Source organism: Vigna umbellata, chromosome 6 (assembly GCF_029865625.1).
Source record: "Vigna umbellata cultivar VRB3 chromosome 6, Vumbellata_1.0, whole genome shotgun sequence".
NCBI lineage: Eukaryota > Viridiplantae > Streptophyta > Magnoliopsida > Fabales > Fabaceae > Vigna > Vigna umbellata.
Window position 1 is genome coordinate 2,363,336 of NC_142170.1, and position 6,179 is coordinate 2,369,514.

The window sequence follows — 6,179 nt, forward strand, 5'->3', positions numbered from 1 at the left end:
TTGCCACACAATTAAAAGTTGAACATAAGTGCTTGTGGTTTTCCTTTTATAAAACATCATACATGCATTCACCAATAAAATCAATTATATAGCACAGTGAAATGCAATGTATCAACACAATCATGTTCTCAATGCTTTAAACAAATTTATACAATGATTAAAACATATAGCATGAAGCAATAGAACATGTAACACATATAACAGCACATGTGTTATTAATTATGTTGTCATCATAAAAAACCAGAAACTTTAAGATTGTAGGTTCAGCTAAACCAGTGCTCTCCTATCAACAATCTGATGGACAAATTTGTAAGCACCAAAATATGATGTCACAAACTTGTTTCACAATCGGCAAGTATGACCGAATCGTTTCAAGTAATAAACTTGGTAAGACCAAGTATCGTTCTCCCAAAGGACTCACGGCCTAGTTTAGTTATGTGATTTGTTGATTAGCTAAGACTTAAGAACACAATAATTGAAGTTTAATATGCAAAGACGAAAATTAAATATGTATGCATGAATTGATCAATGACAAAGACAAAAGATAAACACTTTCAAGGAAATATATGAATGAATATGTTGTTGGGGGTCAATTTCATCTCATCCACTCTCATATATTTTAGGAATTCAACATTCAAATCATCATTGTTAATGCCACTCTCTAATGTACCATTCTAGATGGCTTCTCCCTAATCAAATAGTTCATACAATTCCTAGCATTCCTAATGATTAGTTCATGAGTGCAGGAGCTTAAAGGCAACCAATATAATATTGTCAGTATAATATTGGGAGAAATTCCCCGGATCTAGATTTCCCCGTACGTGTCCGTATCAACAAAACCAATAATCATGCATTAGAATGAGTTAAACAATGCAAGCATTGAGCAAAGAGGAAAAACCCTAACTAATGATGAAAGAAAGCATATGTCTTAATTCAAAGATGTACTCAACAAATCCATATATGAGAGCTTCAAGAGATTACTTTGACTCCCCAACAAACATACAAGGTTTAGTTCACCATATTCATGGTGAACCTAGATGAATTACAATGAAAGTATGAAAGAATAAACCCAATAAAGGTGAAGAGGTAGCCTGAGCATCCAAGATCCTCCTTCAAAGGGGTGAAAGAGAGAGTGTTTGCCTCGTTTCTGCCAAAGATGCTAACTATAGGACGTGCAAGCCCTTATATACTAATCTAGAGTTACAAAAGATTACAAAAGTCCAAGCCCAAAAAGTGCCGCTCAGCGGTATTTACCGCTCAGCGGTGATTGCGCGTCTTCTTTCTTCCCCTCAGCGGCCATTTTGCCCCTCAGCGGTTCCAACGTCACCTCTTGAGTGCCGCTCAGCGGTAAAATACCGCTGAGCGGTGCCTTCGTCTTCTCTTTTTGCACTCTTTCTTATCTTTTCTAATGTCATCTCTCTCATTCTTCACTTCTTTCACCAAATTCACCTCAAAACCTGCACAAAAACACTTAAATCAAGCATAAACCTGTCCAGCTCTCTTATTTCTGAAAATATAAATAAAATGCATGATTTCAAGCTAGTTTCTAAGTCTAAAGGTTGCTTTTAGTATCAATTTTAAGCATGAAAATAACAGTTTTTCAACAGTTATCACAACCCCAAACTTAGAACTTTGCTTGTCCTCAAGCAAATAAAATGTAACTCCATCTTCAACCAATTCATATGATGGTTCACTCATTCAAAATCCTCTTTTCAAGATAAGTAATAACTTCACTCAAACTTAAGACCAAGAGTTCAATCAAGATGTGCACATGCTTTAGTGTTCACAAAGTCATTTAAATTCCAACAAATGCTATTTTTCATGAATGATCAATCAATTAAGCATGGATGTTCATGTGCTTATGGAATATTTCCTCACTAGGTAAAGTGTTTCACTCAACACACAAGTGTATAAGAGGTAAAGTGTTTCACTCATTCACTCCACTATCACAATCACATGAATCAACTTTGCCTTTCATTTAACCACAATCAAATACATTCACAAGCATGCATCATCACAAGGACTTTTCAATGGCTTATAATGTGGCTGGGCTAACAAGAAAATTGGTTTTTCTGGATCACAAAATCCTTGAGTTAAGAGAATCATAACAACACAATCTTCTTATTCATTCCCAACTTTCTTTTGCCTTTGCTTTTGCATTTGCATTGAGCTTTGCTTCTTTTTCTTTTCTTTTCTTTGCATATTCTTACTTTTTAGCTGTTAGCTCAACGCTTTTTCCTTTTTCATGTTTCCCCAATAACCCCAAACTTGAACATTTAACAATACCACACAAGATCTTCTACTTAACTCAAGGTAAAGATTTTCAATCAAGGGTGTTCAGTGTATATTTAAGGCTAAGGGTTCAAAGGATAGAACACAACGTGTTCTCTTTTAGAAGGCTAACTTTATGAATTTGGCCAATAAAAAGGGTTTCAAAAACACGGCCTTTGATCATATGATGCAAAACAAGCAATTGATTCAATCATAGAAAACCTGGGCAAAGTCATTCATGCTTTCAAAGTAACAGCATTCAACAATAACAACTCTGGAGCTCAAAACCTCACATATAAGCTCATTCACATTTGACATGCACATCCTGCTTAATTTCACAATCACAATCATGATATTATGCATTTGTTCACAAAGCTTGTGAATCACCTGTATAAGCATTTTAATGTGCACATCATCTCAACATCAATCAATCAATAAGCATCATCAAGCATTACTTATCACACAATCACAGTTAATAGCAAACCATCATAACAAACCAGGTGTTCAATAGAGTACATCAAACCCTAATCTAAAAACAAAAACAAATAAGTTCAGAAAACTTAAACCACAAAAGCATAATCATATGATAGCATTTATCAGTAAATGCTATCTCAGCTCCTCATCAGTCCGAGCTCTCTGTATCTTCCTCTTCCTCTTCATCATCATCTTCATCAAATGCATCCTCCTCCTCAGCTGGATAATCACCAATCTTCTTTGCATTGGTGTAGAATTCTTTCACCACAGCTATGTTGGCAGGTGATGGATAAGTGGCTAGCTTCCCCCAATCATTCCCTAACACTTGCTCTCCAAATTGAGGAGCAAAGTTAGGTATCATTCCAACCTTTCTCTCCATTAGAAGTCTCCTGTCCTGAACCACCCTAAAGTGCTTCTCATGTTTCCTAGAGAGGAACCTGCCATTATGGGGCTGCTCTGGTTCCTTTTCCTTTCTCTTGGTTGCCATGGTTTTCAATCTCTTTCCTGAAGAGGATGCCATTCCTGCATTCAAACATAAATCCAAAACCACAGAACATGATGTTAATCATTAGTAAACACAAAACAAAACTCCTTTTGAAGCTAAACCACCGCTGAGGGCCAGAATTTCCCCTCAGCGCCACCAATGCCACATTCAAACACGCAACAAACCAGAAAAAGCAAATCTGGCAGAGTGCCGCTCAGCGGTAAATGCCGCTCAGCGGTGATCTGCAGATTTTTGCAAATCTCGTTTTTAAACTGTCCTAACTCCACCCAAATGCAATTTTCAGTTTTCGGTTCATAATCAAGCAGTTTAATCGGTTCAAACATCAAATATATCATCAAATCATGCATAGAAATCAAAACCCCTAAATATTCATGCTTTGACAATCACAGTCAATTTCAAGAACCCTAGAATGAACAAAATGCATTTTACTTACTTGGGTGGAGATGCTAGATGATATGAGAATGCTTCCAAACTAGAATGCTCTCTTCCAACCCCAAACTTTGATAGCACACTAGTGTAAAAGTGAGTGGAAGAGAAATTTTCTAAAGAGGGAAGAGTAAAAAGATGTGGGAAACCTAAGAGGAGATATGTGGGAGTCTTAATGCAGAGAAGAGCTTGAAAGAATATAAAAACGCGCAGCTTAGGGTTTAAAAATACCCCAATGGGCTCGGGTGATAACAGTTGAAAAACTGTTATTTTCATGCTTAAAATTGATACTAAAAGCAACCTTTAGACTTAGAAACTAGCTTGAAATCATGCCTTTTGTTTATATTTTCAGAAATAAGAGAGCTGGACAGGTTTATGCTTGATTTAAGTGTTTTTGTGCAGGTTTTGAGGTGAATTTGGTGAAAGAAGTGAAGAATAAGAGAGAGGACATTAGAAAAGACAAGAAAGAGTGCAAAAAGGAGAAGTCGAAGGCACCGCTCAGCGGCAAACTACCGCTGAGCGGCACTCAAGAGGTGGCGTTGGAACCGCTGAGGGGCAAATGGCCGCTGAGGGGAAGAAAGAAGACGCGTAACCACCGCTGAGCGGTAAATGGCGCTGAGCGGCACTTTTTGGGCTTGGGCTTTTGTAATCTTTTGTAACTCTAGATTAGTATTTAAGGGCTTGCACGTCCTTTAGTTAGTATCTTTGGCAGAAACGAGGCAAACACTCTCTCTTTCACCCCTTTGAAGGAGGATCTTGGATGCTCAGGCTACCTCTTCCACTTTATTGGGTTTATTCTTTCATACTTTCATTGTTATTCATCTAGGTTCACCATGAATATGGTGAACTAAACCTTGTATGTTTGTTGGGGAATCAATGTAATCTCTTGAAGCTCTCATATATGGATTTGTTGAATACATCTTTGAATTAAGACATATGCTTTCTTTTCATCATTAGTTAGGGTTTTTCCTCTTTGCTCAATGCTTGCATTGTTTAACTCATTCTAATGCATGATTATTGGTTTTGTTGATACGGACACGTACGGGGAAATCTAGATCCGGGGAATTTCTCCCAATATTTTACTGACAATATTATATTGGTTGCCTTAAGCTCCTGCGGTAATGAACTAATCATTAGGAATGCTAGGAATTGTATGAACTATTTGATTAGGGAGAAGCCATCTAGAATGGTACATTAGTGAGTGGCATTAACAATGATGATTTGAATGTTGAATTCCTAAAATATATGAGAGTGGATGAGATGAAATTGACCCCCAACAACATATTCATTCATATATTCCATTGAAAGTGTTTATCTTTTGTCTTTGCCATTGATCAAAATTCATGCATACATGTTTATTTTCTGTCTTGCATTTTAAACTCAAATATTTCGTTTGTAAGTCTTAGTTAATCAAGAAACCACATAACTAAACTAGGCCGTGAGTCCTTTGGGAAGAACGATACTTGGTCTTACCAAGTTTTATTACTTGAACGATTCGGTCATACTTGCCGATTGTGAAACAAGTTTGTGACATCATATTTTGGTGCTTACAAATTTTTCCATCAAGTTTTTGGCGCCGTTGCCGGGGACTCGTGGTTTAACTGGTTAATTTGTGTGATTATTGATTATCTTTGACTTATTTTTTTATTTTTAATTTAAATTTCGAATTTTTTTAATTTTATTTTATTTTTCTGTTTATATTTTTCAGTTTGTATTTTATTTGATTTTATTTTATTTTTCTGTTTTCTGTTTTTCTGTTTTCTATTTTTATTTTCTGTTTTTTATTTTTCGGTTTTTATTTGATTTGATTTTATTTTAGGTTAGATTAGATTAGATTTTTTTTTTAGTTAGATTTTATTTTTATTTTATTAGATTTTATCTTTTTATCTTTTTAGGTTAGATTTTATTTTATTCTTATTCTATCTTTTAGGTTAGGTTAGATTTTATTTTATTTTATCTTTTAGATTAGATTTTATTTTTTAGATTAGGTTTTATTTTATTTTATTTGATTCTATCTTCTAAATCTCTTATCTTCTTATATCTTTTCAATCTTTATTTTCTTTTCTCTATCTTTTTGTGCTAACAATTGTTTTTAGGGTTTTGTGCCTAATGTCTGCAGAATGCAATTTGGTCAAGAGTTTAACTATAGGGGCACTCAATTCTACCAAAGTAATCTCAACCAATGGTGGGAACCTCACTCAAGCATGGATCAAAGCCAATTTTGGCAAGCTGCTGGACAATTTGAGAACCAACCACAACAACAATGGCAGCAACAACCCTTTGTATCAAGAAGTTTGGATAGGTTGGAGGACACCCTTCAACGATTTTTGAAAAATTCCGACTCTACTCAGAAAAGCATTGAAGAATCATGTAAAAGAATGGAGATGCAACTTCGTCACATTAGTCAGATATTAAATGATGATGTTAATACTGATGTTAACCTTAAGGAGGAAGGGCAAGTCATTATCACTGAAAGTGACAAGATTCTTGATGAGGAAAAATT